Below are 15,139 nucleotides of genomic sequence, written 5' to 3'. Positions count from 1 at the left end.
ACATCAAAGGAAACCACCCACAGGGTGAAAATGCCACAAAATCTAACTGAAGTGAACAGAGGCCTTGACTAGATCTTTTTCCAAAGAAGGAGACACAAGCGGCCAGCTCGCACAGGAAAATATCTCAAGACCACTGATCGCTGGGAAAACGCACAACCCAGCCACGCAAGTGGCTTGCCCAGCAGGATGGCCACTGTTAAGAGAACAGAGAGTAGCAGGCGTTGGTGAGGATGAGAAGTTGGAACTCTGTGCCCTGTTGGTGGGAATGTAAAATGGGGCTGCCACAGTGGAAGACAGTGCGGTGGTTACTCTAAAAAACGAAAAAACAGAATCATCACCACACGGTCCAGCAATCTTACTTCCGGATATTTATCCAAGAGAATTCAAAGCAGGATCTCAGGGAGATATTTACACACAACCATGTTTGCCGCAGCACTGATCACAACCACCCAGAGGTCAGAAGAACCCGCATGTCCACCGATGGATGAATGGGTCAAGTGGAATATCCCTGTAGTCACAGAGGAGGAAACCCTGCGCCTGCTACCACACGGTCGAGCCTCAGGGTCACCGCTGTGCTAAATAAGCCAGTTCCTTAGGGTCACCTACCACCGGACGCCGCTCACAGGAAGTGTTGAAAGTCGTTGAAATCAGAAAAGGAAACTGAGAAGGTGGGTGCCAGGGGCTGAGGGAATGGGAAAGGGAGAGGCAGTGCTTGGTGGGAACAGTCTCGGTGTGGTAAGACAGAAAATTCTAGCAATCTGTTGCTCAATAATGTGAATAGAGTGAATGCTCCTCAACCATCCGCTGACAACGGTTACCATGGTAAACTTAATGCTGTAAGGTTTTTTTTCCACATTAAAAAACAGAGGGAGGTTGAGAAGAAGAGGAGGGCGTGTGGGTGCTCATCTGAGGAGCAGGGAGGTCGGCGCTGAGCCTCACTCTGTCACCAAGAGGCCCCGCCTATCAGCCAGTGCCAAGTTGTCCCTCTGCAGGAAGCAGATGATGTCAAGCGGGAACGCCTGAATACATCGATTTGTCTGCATGTCACTTTTTTGGAAGTCCGCCCCACTTTAACCCCAGCCTCTTACTCAGACGCCCCCAAAAATCCTTCACACGGTTCAATGGGTGTGAATGGGAAGCCACACTCTTACCTGGTGAGGCCAGACAAAAAGCACTCCTGGATAACGCCGTGTGGCAGACCGCCTCTGCCCTGCAGCTGCCGTGTGCGTGGTCAGAAAAGGAGACTGTGCCTTTGCTTACAAAACAGCACCAATGTAGTCACCAAACTCTCATTCTGTCCCTTATGGGGGGGGGGGGGGTGTGTCAGGCCACAGGAAACTGGTTGACCTGTGTTTTTCCTGCTGTGAATCTACTTCAATCCGTTTCCATGCGATTCGATTATTTTATGTCTGTCTGGCCAGGCACTGAGGTTCACAGGTGGGTCAGGAGCTTGGGGCCCAGCCCTGCGGCTGAGACAACCACACAGGCACGGCAGTGTAGCAATAAATGCTCTCTGGCGAGAAAGCACACCTTGGGGAAAACGGCAGCTTCTTGTGGGAGCCACAGAACTACAGAAGTATAAAATTTTTTAAAACTGCCTGACCTGTGGTGGCGCAGTGGAAAAAGCCTTGATTTGGAATACTGAGGTCACCGGATAGAAACCCTGGGCTTACCTGGTCAAGGCACATAGACAAGCAACTATGGGTTAATGCTTCCCGCTCCTCCACCCACCACCTTCTCTCTCTCCCTCCTCTCTCTAAAATCAGTGAATTGAAATCTTATTAAAAAAGAATTTTTTTTAAACCACAAAAATGACATCTGAGAAGGGGAGAGAAGGAGTGGACGCCTGAGGCTCGGCTGTGTCCTGGGTACTTTACGCGAGTTCTCTTCTTCAGCTCGCTTTTCTGATGAAGAACCAGAGGCTCAGACAAGCTCTTCACCCCAGCCGCTGCGCCAGGGTTCAGACCCATCCCCTGCCCACAGCCAACCTGAGACGCCTGCTGTGGGACAGCAGGGACTCACCCCCATGACCACGTGGGGACACCAGGGAGACACGGGATAAACCTGAGTTTGGAGAAGATGGCTTTAAAATCGGTCCGAGGACCCCGAAGGAGGAGGGGCAGGCCGGGTTGGGGAGGCGTCCCCAAGCAGCCACACCTAGGAATCTAGAGCAGAGGAGGCTGCAGGGGTTTCCGTGGGAACACGACCTGTGTCCCCTGTGTGACCTGTGTGCCCTGGAACCCCTTGCCCGCCCTTCCTCCTGTCGAGTTACTCACTCAGTGCTCACAGAGTGCGTGACCACTCCTGTCTCAACTGCCCCTGATGCCACTTATGGCCAGGTGACTACACCCTCACAAATGCCATGTGAGCACACTTTCATCCCTTCCTTGGAAGGAAGTTCCTGGACACTCAAAAGACTGTCTAGACCAGTGGTAGTCAACCTGTTCCCTACCGCCCACTAGTGGGCTTTCCAGCTTTCATGGTGGGCGGTAGCGGAGCAATCAAAGTATAAATAAATACGTTGTTTTATAAAGATTTATTCTGCCAAACTTAGCGAAAATCCAACATAAAGTACTTGGTAAGTAATTATTATTACATGCTTTAACTTGCTGTCTCTCTGCTTTATAAATTTTATAAAGTAAAGTTATTTCCTGACTTTATAAATCACCATGACTGTGGAACCCGTGGGCGGTTAGAAAATGTTACTACTAACAGAGATACAAAAGTGGGCGGTAGGTATAAAAAGGTTGACTACCCCTGGCCTAAATGGTTAAAAGTAAAACAATGACTAGTTTTCAGCAGTTTGAACGGTGGCTTTCTTCAGTGGGAATGTTATTTGAGGAGAAGCTCCAGATATCTGTTGTCACTGAAAATAATTTGGGGTGAGGGGCATTCGTTCACCTTTTACTTCCAACGTGACTTCTCCTGAAGCTTTTATAAAAAGCACATCAGATGCTGAATGGAAATAATCAGCTTTACCTGAACTGTGGGGGTTTGGCTCTGTGGCAGGGTCTGCAGTATTCCTCACCCCCGGGAAGCCCATGCCTCCGCCAGGCCCTCCGAGAAGCGGCTCTGCGGACACACCTGGCCAAGGGCACTGAGGATGGAAGACCATGTGCTGAGGTTGCAACCCTGCACCTGAGAACAGGTGGGTTGGAGGGGACTCTTCCAACAGGGAGGCCACGGAAACATCCCCAGTGCTAGGCCATGGGGCAAGATTTCTAGAAAACAGTAGCCTTCTTCTCATTTTACAGAAGAAAAAAAAGGAAGAACGTGATCTCACCACTCCCTGACCTCCTTCTGACTCGAGACACCTCCAGACCCGTCTGCAAGCTGGTGTCTGTCACCCACAGTGACGTGCAAACGTGTTCCAGAGCTCAGAAGCAGTTCACAAGTATTTTTCCTCGTGAACATCTTTGAACTTTGTCAGCAATTATCCACAATTCTGAACAACAACGCGAAAGCCTTCTGACACCCAGTGTGGAACAGGAGTCAAATCAAATCAAAAGGAAAGTTGTTCCGCCTTCTAAGCAGGCGGGGGTTTCGTTTGCTGGCCGTTTGGTCACACGCCTGCCTACAGACGCTGTGGGTGTGCGTGCAGACTGTGCATCCAGCCTCCACTCCTGCAGGGAGGTGGTCATCCCATCAGATGACAAGGTAACAGTGAAAGGCATGTCATTTCCCCCCTGGAAGAGAAGACAGCCATAGGGGCTTCCTGAGGGTTCTCTGGGGCCCCCAGACAGAAATCAGAGCTCAGACAGAGCCTGAGGAAAGGCGTGTGCACTTCCGAGAGGCTGCTGCGCAGGCCAATGACCAGACACTCTCCACAGGCGCCCGTGCTGGTATAGGGCTCTGCCAGGTGACTCTGGGCATCGTGGAACCTGTTTTCTTCATCCAGGAGGTGAGGATGCCTCACAAGACTGTCATCGACTCGATGGATTCAACTGTGTCCAAGGCTCCAATGGCAGATGGCGTGGTAAGACCCTGCAAGATGTCTGCCCTGCTGTGCCATGTCTGTGTGTTTCTGTCCCCAAGTCTTCACAGTGCTAGGACACTCCGGAGGTAAACCATGGGCCCCCGAGAGGAGCAAGCCCTTGGCCCTAATCCCCCACCTACCTGACCAGAGCCACAACCTGCCCCTGGGTCAGTACTGACTTTCTGGGGGACAGAGCTCCTTCTAGCCAGGCAGGGTCCCCCAAGGAGCCTCCAGAAATGCCAATGCCAAGTGGAACACTCTGGCTGGCTATCACCCAACTGCAGTCCTGCCTGTGCGGGGCCAGTGCACAGACCCTCTGCTGGAAATGCAGGTTCCTGGGCCTAGCTCAGCCCTGAGGGCAGGCACAGGGGAGGCCAAGCCACACTGGGACACCCTGCTTGTCCCTGCGTGGCCTGGGGCCTGCTGTTGGGACAGGCCCATGTTGACTGCTCTCCCCTCCGGCCCCACAGCCCAGACCAAGAACTTGGTTCTTGCGGTGTAAGTCCCTATTCTTGAATGAGGGACAGCAGGGGACAGGTCCTCTTCCACAGATGGGAACAATGCTCCACTGCTCGGCACAAAGGCCGGCAAACCGAGCCAGAAAAGACCACCAACAGGCATGTTCCCGATTTCTACTGTTACATATCATTCTTGTAACTTATCCTTCCATCCGAAAGTAACCTATGCCCAGACGAAGAGCAGCCGTGGTCGTTACCGCTTCAAGCTGCTGCCGAATGTGAACTGACCTGTCGAGGCCTCACTGTTAGGAGATGGAGAAGGCCAGCAGCTGCCTCGGTCCCCTCCTCAGCTCACGCCTTGTCTTCGGTCAGCAGTGTCATTCTGAGTGTGTGCGATGCTTCGAATCTCAATCAATACCCTATGTGGCAGGCGTCTAAACCAAACCACACTCCAATACCTAGGGAAAGTCATCCAGATATATCCACACAGGGAGCCCCGCCCCCTGTAAAGACTCAGGCCGTGATGCCCTCGGCCTGATGCCCTGTGACGGCCAAGCGCAGAGCAGCCCTACGGGACCAGGCGCGTGCCTCACGCCCCCACTGTTGCCGAGCAGTGTGCACCTCTTCTGGACCCCGAGCACGCAGCCTGTCTGCCGTCTGCACCCCTACAATCCCCGCACCAGTGACCGAACGTGCAGGCGGTGGACATGAGGAGCTGTTGACTGGGACCAGCTTTGCCCCGCGGCGTGGATTATGGTGCAAAACGTCTTCTCATTTCGCGGACAGGTAGACGGTGCTTCAGAGAGTGGAAAGGTTGTGGGTTGAGGGCAGAAGGGGGAAGGGACTGGGCTGGCAGCCCGAAGTCCCTGGGGGAGGAGGGACGTGGAGAAAAGAAGCGAAGTGTCACCAAGACAAAGGACCCACAGGCAGGGGGAACAGTAACGGTCGTGTGCTGCGAGAAGAATAATCGAGCGTATCGCCCACCGTCCAGGCCAACTGCGTAGAGCAGCGCTGGGTGGGGACGTGCGCTGCCAGGACTGTTTAATTCCCACAGGAAGGGACACGGATGCAGTTACATCAGGATGACCGTCCGACCCTAAACCCGCGCTGGAGGTCACGGACGTGGCGGGAGGCAGGGCAGAGGACAGGCCCCTGGGAAGCAGGAAAGTCTCGGGGCGCCGGCTGGCCGGAGCCATGACCCAGCACCTCCACCTCAGGACGGCCCCGCAGAGACGGGCTGGCACCTGGGCTTGTGTTCCCTGTGCTGCTTTTTCATTCCTGAAGCAGCCGGAACAGAAGAGCCTGCCCCTGCTCAGACAGGGGGAGAGGCAGGCAGCAGGGAGCCTGTGTCCCGAGCAGCTCCATGCCAGATGCTGCCCAGTGGATGCCATGCGTGGTGCCACTGAGCCCTAGGGGGTACTTATGGCTCTTCTGCTGAGTGCTCGCTATGGTGTGCAGTTGTGTTTTTACAGGTCATTTTATTTATTTTTCTTAAGATTTTTTTTTAATTCATTTGAGAGAGAAAGGAGAGAGAGAGAGACAGAGAAAGGGGGAGGAGCAGGAAGCATCAAACCCCATATGGGCCTTGACCAGGCAAGCCTGGGGTTTTGAACAGGCAACCTCAGTGTTCCAGGTCAACACTTTATCCACTGTACCCAGGTCATTTTATTTAATCCTCAAAACAATGAAGGAATTGGGTATTATTATTATTATTATTATTCCCGGTACATGAAGGAAGAGAATGAGGCTCAGAAAAGATCATGTGCCCAAGGGCACGTGATCGGTAAGTGACCCAGGGTTAAAATACAAGGTTGCCTCACACAAACGCCCATGTTTATACTAAACTAACAAGCAGAAAGTTTAAAGAAGTCCAATAATGACTTTTCAAAATACAGCTCTCTTAAAATTCCATATTACTGTTCATTGTAAAGACATACGTATGAGAGAAAATATGCTAAGAAAAAAAAATATTGCAACCAAAAACTAGCAAAAGAAACACTCTAAATAGCTGTAAACATGGGGGACCAGTTAAACGGCGTTGCGTTCAAGTACGACGCGGTCTTTAAAAATAATAAGCCAGCGGTGCTTGGGCTCTTCCCAAAGCTAAGGAGAGAACTTCCCGTGGGCACTGCCAGGCACCCAACGCAAAGGGCACAGGAGAATTAGCCATCGTCGTGGGGCCCAGAATGGGGTGACGCACCCACGGTGACAAAACTCCCTGGACGCCAGAGTGTCTGCAAGACGTGGACGGGAACCACAGGGAGCACATCCTGCAAACACCAGCCAAGCTGCTGCCCATCTCAGAACCACACGAGGACATAGGAGACACAGCCTCAGGAACACGCCTGCTCTCCCAGGGGGTTCTGGCTGGACACGTTCAACCTGAACCTCATGGAGCCTCAGACCAAGGGACAGAGGAACAGGTGAGATGCACCTGGCAGAAACGGTCGAGTCCAGGAAGCAGGTCTTTCCAGAACAAATAACCTCAGTTTCTTCAACAGATAGATGGCTTTTTTTTTTTTAAGGAAGAGAATTATTAAAGTTTAAAAGCATTTTAATGGATGCCATGTGTGGACCTCGTTTGGCTCCTAATTCGAACACAACTATAAAAAGACACCTTTTAGAGAAAATCAGGGGAACTGGAAAATAGACTGAACTTTGGATCATATTAGGAATTATTGTGCCCTGGCCAGTTAGCTTGGTTGGTTAGAGCATCATCCCAAAATTACAAGGTCACAAGTTCGGTCCCTGGTCAGGGCTCCTATGGGAAGTGACCAGTGAGTATACAACTAAGTGGAACAGCAAATCAATGTTTCTCTCTCTCTCTCTCTCTCTCTTTTTCCCTTCCTCTCTCTAAAACCAATCAATAAAAACAGAATTATTGTTTCTTTTTTTTGTGAGGTGATAATGCCCCTGCAGTGATTTTTTATGTTTCAGGCAAACATGCTGAAATGTTTATGGGCGAAATGACAAAATAGCTAGAATTCATCCTAAAATACTTCAGAGAAAAGGGGGGAAGCTACAGAAGAAACCAGGTTAGCAAATCTATTTTTATGGAAATTTTCCAACATACACAACAGCAGAGAAATATGGTCATGAATCTGCATTCATCCAACTTTAACACTTTGCCGATCTTGGTTCAAGCTATTCCTCCCACACACACTTCTTCTTCTGGGGTATTTTTTTTAAAACAGGAATGCCTAATTTCTTTCTTTTTTTGTAACTTGTATTTATTTAAATTTTAGAGAGAAAGGGAGAAAGAGAGAGAGAGAGACACTGGTTTGTTGTTTCACTTATTTATGCATTCACTGGTGGATTCTTGTATGTGCCCTGACCAGGGATCAACCCACAACCCGGTAACATTGCAACGATGGCTCTCATCAACTGAGCTACCCAGCCAGGGCCTCTTCTGGTATATTTTAAAGTCAATTGCAAACATCAGACAGCATATCATTTCCCTCATAAATGTATCAGCATGCATCTTTTACTGATGAAGAAATTTCTTGATATAACCCACTGGGACACTATCACACCTAACAAAGTTAATGGAACGCCTTAATATTATCTAATATACAGTAAGATTGTCAAAATACTGGTCTGTATGATGAAGCTGGGTGATAGATACATGGGGTCCATTATGCATTCTAATTTTGTGCATGTTTGGTATTTTTATAATGAAACATTTGTTTAAAGAATAAGGCTACTTTGTAAGCACTGATCGAAAGCAACAGCCACAACGACATGTCAAGTAACGCAGGTAGGATGTGTGACGTGTTAGAATTTACATTTAACAGGTTACAAACACCAGGGCAGAAGGAAGACTTAGTTATCCTTAGGTATCTTTTTCATTTGGGACTGTATATTATCTATGCACAAACATAAACCATTCATCAATTAAAAGAGAAAAATGGACAGCCAGCTGGGTGCATCACGTGTCCCTACAACTGACCGTGGTTATCATTCAGGGAGAAAGTGACTCTAACACTGGTGCCCTACTAGACTTACACAGGGAAACGGCCCCGACCCGTCTCAAATCCAAGCCCTCCAGCCACCTGTCCCCTCCCATATCCTGGAGTTCTGGGCTTCAGGGGTCCGGTGGCCTCGAAGTCTGCCATCTCAGTGACCACTTCCTCCCCTCACCGGCCACCACATGTTTGCCTTATTCTTATTCTGCTTCAAACCTGTCACATGTCTGTACTCTTCCTCGCAAGAACCCCGGGCATCTGTTCATTTCTCTGGAAGTTCATCTGATAATCAGGGTCACCTTTCAAACCCCAAAACTGCCGTGGGGGACCTGCCACCCATCAGTGGCACCTGCCCACCCATTCACACTGACTGACCAACATACCCACTCACAATGACTGACCAACATGCTCCAGTGAACCATTTTTTAGGGGTACTTGCTTTTTTTTCCAAATTAAATGTGAAATGTAAACAGATCAGTGCCTAGGCACAAGTACATAGCTGTCTCTCTCTCTCTCTCTCTCTCTCTCTCTCTCTTTTTTTTTTTTTTTTTGGTGTATTTTTCTGAATCTGGAAACGGGGAGAGACAGTCAGACAGACTCCCGCATGCGCTCGACCGGGATCCACCCGGCATGCCCACAAGGGGCGATGCTCTGCCCACCAGGGGGCGATGCTCTGCCCCTCCAGGGCATCGCTCTGCCGCGACCAGAGCCACTCCAGCGCCTGGGGCAGAGACCAAGGAGCCATCCCCAGCGCCCTGGCCGTCTTTGCTCCAATGGAGCCTTGGCTGCGGGAGGGGAAGAGAGAGACAGAGAGGAAGGAGGGGGTGGGGGTGGAGAAGCAAATGGGCGCTTCTCCCATGCGCCCTGGCCGGGAATCGAACCAGGGTCCCCCGCACGCCAGGCTGACGCTCTACCGCTGAGCCAACCGGCCAGGGCCTCTCTCTCTCTCTTTTAATTTATTCATTTTAGCCAGAGAGGAAGGGAGAGAGAGAGAGAGAGAGAGAGACAGGAATATCAACCCGTTCCTATAGGCTCCCTGACCAGGATCAAACTGGCAACCTCTGTGGTTCCAGACAAGGATGCTCTAACCCACAGAGCTATCCATCCAGAGCCCTGGCTCTCTCTTGACAGCAACAATGTAACTGTGGCAGCATATTGGAGCTCAGCAAGAACAAAGACATCTCCTTTTCAAATATTTTTTTCTAAATCTCTTCTTTCCCATCACCATGGAAAACGAAGCGAGTGTGGTAACCACGGCATGTCATTCCCTGTGTGAAATTTTAGAGCCACAATTATTTTTAGTAGCCTCTGGGCCAAGTGTTCCAGCAGCATCTCGTTTATTCTGAAACTGAACACCATACACTATCCAGATGAGCTGTTTAAAATCCTGCAGTATTAGTCTATAAGCAACCGGATATCTAGAAAGAATATGCTTTTCATACATAGAGTTTTGGTAAGCATAAAATGTACCAAATGGGGAAACAATAGTCCTTTCTAGGCAAAACCAAGTAATCGTGTGACTGCCAATATGACGCCAGATCTTTTTAACTCAGCATTGTTCTTCATTAGGGGCAGTTTACGGGTCCTTTATTGTAAAACCCAACGAGCGAGGCCACCGGGGAAAGTTATGAGTTGCAGGTTTGATGTCCCGATGCCATGGTGAGAAAACGCTGACCTCTCCGGAGCCGGTGGCCCTATCGCACGTGAAGAGCACACTCGGGGTCAGAGGACCCCGGTGACGCGGTCCACCTGGCTCCAGTCCAGGGTTTGAGAAATCGCTTTGCTAAAAGCAGCTCAGCGTGGATTATTTTGATTTTGTTTTCTATTTTCGTTGTTGTTATTGTTCAACAATGATTGTCTTAACATATCAAAGAAATCCCACTTTGAAGCTTCCCACACTTGCTTACACCTTCAGACAGCAAGGCCTCGTGGTGTGCGATTCTGTGCACAGGCCACATCCTCTGAAAAGGCAGAGGCAGCTGGCCGTCTCCGGAGGAGCCCAAGGGGCCTGCGGCAGGTGGGAAGGTAACCGCTCCGGTCACTGGGTGTGCACTGACCCTCTAGGAAGGAAACATACGACAGTACAGTGCTTCCCAGGCTTTCGGCAACAGTGTTCCAAGAACATTTTTACTAGAGCACTAAGCAACTGTGATTATCTTTAGGAAGTCCTCAGTCCTTGCGCAGCACGTTAACGTGACCATAAAACCGCCACGTTTTGGATAAAGATGAAAGAACTATGCTTTTATGAAGAAGACCCGCTAATATAAAATTTTGTTATATTGTGTCGTTTTCATCAGGAAGGTCAAGGGGGGGCTGTCCTCTAGGTGTTTACAAAAGTAACAAGCAGGTAGGTTTTATTCCCGAGCATTGTCCGTGTCTTCCCCCGTTCCACAATTTATTAACATACTGAAATGTCCATGATAAAGACCTTCTCTCCTTGTCTGTAAGTCAGCACCCCGCCCCTCAACGGGTCTGTGTGTTGCATGTGCACGAAGTCTTTCTTTTGTCACAAACTTTAAGTTTGTGGACACAACTCTACAGCATAACGTAGAAGAGGTCAAGCTTTGGACTGGAAAAGACCCTCAGGGGTCTCAAACTCAACTCAGCATGTGGGCCCAGAGCAAGATCACAGCCGTTCAGCGGGCTGCACTAGGTCTACAAAAGGCAACTGTTAAGCAACACTTTTCAGTGTCACAAAACGACCAGAAACTGTAGTTCGTGAATTAGTCTGCGGGCCGCACAAAATTGTTCAGCGGGCCGCGGCCCGCGGCCCGCGAGTTTGAGACCCCTGCGTCTAGAGTCTCAGTTGATAAGCGCGTGCTTTGGTCAAGTTCACCTGACCACCTGCAAAATGTCCAGGAACGAATGAAGTGTCTGGCACATGGCAGAGGCCATTGTTTTCATTTTATTATTTATGCTATTTCCTCAAGAGCTGATTTAATTTGATGTAAAAGGCACCAAGTCAAATAGCGTTAAGACTGAGGAATAAGAGACTAATGATATTAACAAAATCCAAATTCAAAATGTGGGTCTCGAATTATGCAATCTCCTTCTCCACTGAGGACAGTGAATAGCTTCTTTCCAAACTGATATCCACAGAACTATGTTCCCACCCACTCTGCTCGAAGGCTCTGTGTCATGGCATTTTCCAGGGGAGTGTGTTGCATTAGATCTTCATGACAAACGACAAAACACACTGATGACCTCCATCAAACCCAAAGCCCAAAGGACAATAAAGAGACAAATCTTTCATAAGTTAGCCCTCCATCTAAACAGTTCAGCTGGTTAGGGAGTAAATTAGGTTTAAAAGATTTTTCTTAAAAAAAAAATCAGCACTAATCAAAACAGACTAGAATGCAGAGGTCAGCTTCATGATCGGAAAAATCAATCCATAACTTCCACTGACCCCAGACAGTGTCGTCAGCACCGACCAACATCGCTCCCACGGGGACACAGACATCAGGGGTTGACCCATCCCTGGTCTACTGTAGGCGTTTAAATGGGGGGGGGGGGGGGGCTAGGAGCCTGGTGGGCTGTAATGACCCTGACCAGCAAAGGGCTCTGTCCGCGAGCACATTAGCATCCCTTAAATCTATTGCTTTGTTTACAAGAGGAGATATCCATGTGTTCTCCGCCTGCACAGAGCCCTCACAGGGCCTGCACGGAGCCCTCACGGGCACTGAGACCTGAAGAAGAGTGGGCTTGCAAGCGGACAGCCCCTGGTCACCGCTGAGATGCCGGTGAATGTCACCTCAGCATTTCCGCTGTCACATCTGTTTCAAAATAAGCTGTATCTTTATTTGGAGTCTCTGTCTCCTCATACTACGAACATGCATGCCTAATTTTTCTCTTTTCCTCTGCCCATAACCTGGAGCTTAAAATAAGAAGTCAGTGACATTCCCTGGAAGATGTCACCGTTCAGAAATGTCACACACGCAGCCGTTTTGTTTCTGAGCTGAGCAGGACCGGCTCCCAAGAACAGGGCTCCAGTTATTCTGGTTAAAACCACTCACAGCCGCCAGAACTAATCTGTCCCACTAGATCCCTGCCATGAGTGTCCAGAATGAACAACCGCCTTGCTGACCAGCGGCGACTGATTACTGCACATGCAGGATGTGGCCAGAGGGCCTCCCTCTCGTAGTCAAGGTTTCCAAAAATGCAGTTCAACAACACCCAGTCTAATGACGCGCTTACTGCTCTCACCACTAGCACTCACACAGACGAATGACATGCAACACACACTCGTGTTTATATGGATTCCGGACCAATATGTGAACCCTTCCCTGAGCAAGATCAGGTGAAGAACCCACAGGTGGGCAATGCCTCCACTGAGGGACATCACAGCGTGGGGCTGCCTCCCACACGCTCACCATGCGGTGAGCCGGCGCGGAGATGTCTGCTCTGCTGTCCTTCAATCGAGTGTTCTCTGAAAAATCTCTTTGGAGTCTGGCAGTCACTCAAAGAGAGGAAGTTGATCTGAAATTTATTTTACAAGGTTTTTTATTGTATTTATGGGGGTGACAGTGGCTAAGAGGCTCGTGGAGGTTCCGAGTGCACAATTCTACGATGCGTGGTCCGTCTGTGCACCCTTCGACCCCAAGTCACATCACCTTCTGTCACCACATATTTGACCCCTGCACCCTTTACGGCCTCCACTCCCCCTCCCCTCTGGTGACCGCACACGCTGTCTGTGCCCAGGAGCCTCACTTTTATAAGGAACTTTGTTTTAAATTAAATATCTCCTATGTGGTCTTCAATCTGCCACCATGAATGGAGCCCGCCTAAAGAAAGGACATTAATGGGACTCAGAAAAAAAACCCAGTGGGAAGAAGCCCTAAACCTTCTCGTGGTGTCTGACCCCCCACCTGGAGCATGGAGCCCGTTACTGATCAGGGTCCATGCGCCCCATGAGCAGAGGCTGGACAGCTGAGGACGGGACTGAGATCTCACCGCGGGACCCACAAAGACCACACACACCTGCTCCCTCGAGAAAAGGGGCTTGACTTCCTTTTTAAGGACTTGTCATCTATTCCAGGATACTGTGAAGACAGAGAGCCAGCAGCAACCATTTAGTCCATGGCTGAATAAAATGTGACCTGACATTGGAAACACCTGATTCTGTATGGAAACGAGTCTGCGCTCCGGTCCTGACTGTCTCCCGTCCCATCTGTGAGGGAAGGGAGGAGCTGTCTGTCAGTCCGGCTATAGGTCCCTGACGGCAGGGGTGTCCCTGAGAGGGAGTCCAGAGTGTGGTCACAGTCGCTGAAGCAACCAGACCAGAGCTGGCCAGGGTCAGACGGAGCCCGTGTGAGTGACAGGTAGGGGGCGGCTCGCTGCCGTGACCCTGTCACAGGACTCTGGACACCCACACAGGCACCGGGCACTGGCTGGGAAATGTGGTGCTCGGGACTCACCACCGAGGAAACAGGCATGGTACCGTGAGCTCGGGGACCCCTTGGGGTGGTGGGTCTGTGGCCAGTGGCCAGAAAAGGAGGTGTGGCCTCCAGGGCAGAGTGGGGAGCAGGAAAGGCAGCCCTGACGTCCCTGTGCTGCCGTCCCCCAGCACAGCCGCGTGTCCTGACCCTCAGCTCTGGGAGGTAGGCACACGGTGACAAGCAGAGAAGCAGTGTCCCCCAGCATCATGGGGGTAGGGCGGGGTGGGGCAGCTCCATCTCACTGGGGTCCCTGCCTCCTGGCTCCAGGAGGAGTCGGATGTGTGTGAGCTCCGGGTGCTCATTCTGTGCAGGAAGACAGGACCCACTGAACAGCCAGGCCCCAGCACTGAGGGTGGGGTGACTTCGTGCCTGTCTCTAAAGTCACCCACTGCAAAGGCCTAGCACCTTGCCCCTCCAAGAGTTCCCTCCATGCCTAACCCTTCTGCGATCAGTCTTTGGCCCTTAAGCCTACAGTGTCTGCAGAGGCTCAGGAAAGACTAGGGTTTTCCCTGCAAAACAAAACAAAAGAATATTTTTCTGGGGCTCAAAGGCACCACCTCATTGTTCAATATTTGCTTATTGTCTTGTGTGTGGACATCTTGCGCCCCGGCCTAAGAGCTCTATGAGTGTTCACAGCAGAGCACCAGTCAAACACACAGCATCCTGAACCTGCCTCATGGCCCCGAGAGCTGGCAGTTCCTTGTGTGAGGACCAGAGGGTGTGGCGGGACCTGCGGGCTCTGCAGAGGCCACACCTCAACACGCAGAGGCACTCCCTGAGCAGGGACGGTGCTGGCTGCCACAGAAGCCACACAGCCAGCACAGACAGAGCTCCGGAAGCTGCCCCCAACTCCCATCGCACCTGGCCTTTCAAGTCGGAGAGACGGTTTTCAGGGAGGAGAGAGAAATCTGTCACCTTCCATGGCCGGCACCTGCCGGGCCGGCTGAGACGACCTCAGACACACATGACCATCTCAAAGGTGCCGCGGTGATTCACCAGGGGCAGCCTGGATCACCGTACGCCTCAGGGCTGAGTAGCCCTGCTTTCTCTCCACCCCTGCCCACCCCAGAGCAGCAGGGAGATGGGACCAGGGGTTGGGACCCCCTCCCCCCAGCTGCAGCGTCTGCGGCACAGCATCTGAGCACCTCCTGCCTCTCTCCCTGTCACCATTCAGAGAACACAGCCCACCAGGTCTGGGAGTCTGAGATCACTCAACTTTAACCACATCTGGAAAATCTGCCCTAAATCTAACAAATCACAAAAACACATCATGTGAGAACAATCCAAAATCAGGGCCAGGGGACA

The 15,139-nt window shown here is 50.8% G+C and overlaps 1 protein-coding gene across 3 annotated transcripts in view; it reads right to left on the bottom strand.

Annotated features, from left to right (window-relative positions):
* Positions 1-15,139, bottom strand: part of ANK2 (ankyrin 2) — a 380,102-nt gene that overhangs the window by 309,843 nt on the left and 55,120 nt on the right. The window lies entirely within an intron of this gene.

This window comes from Saccopteryx leptura, chromosome 1 (assembly GCF_036850995.1).
Source record: "Saccopteryx leptura isolate mSacLep1 chromosome 1, mSacLep1_pri_phased_curated, whole genome shotgun sequence".
Classification (NCBI taxonomy): domain Eukaryota; kingdom Metazoa; phylum Chordata; class Mammalia; order Chiroptera; family Emballonuridae; genus Saccopteryx; species Saccopteryx leptura.
This window is presented reverse-complemented; position numbering and strand designations above follow the sequence as displayed.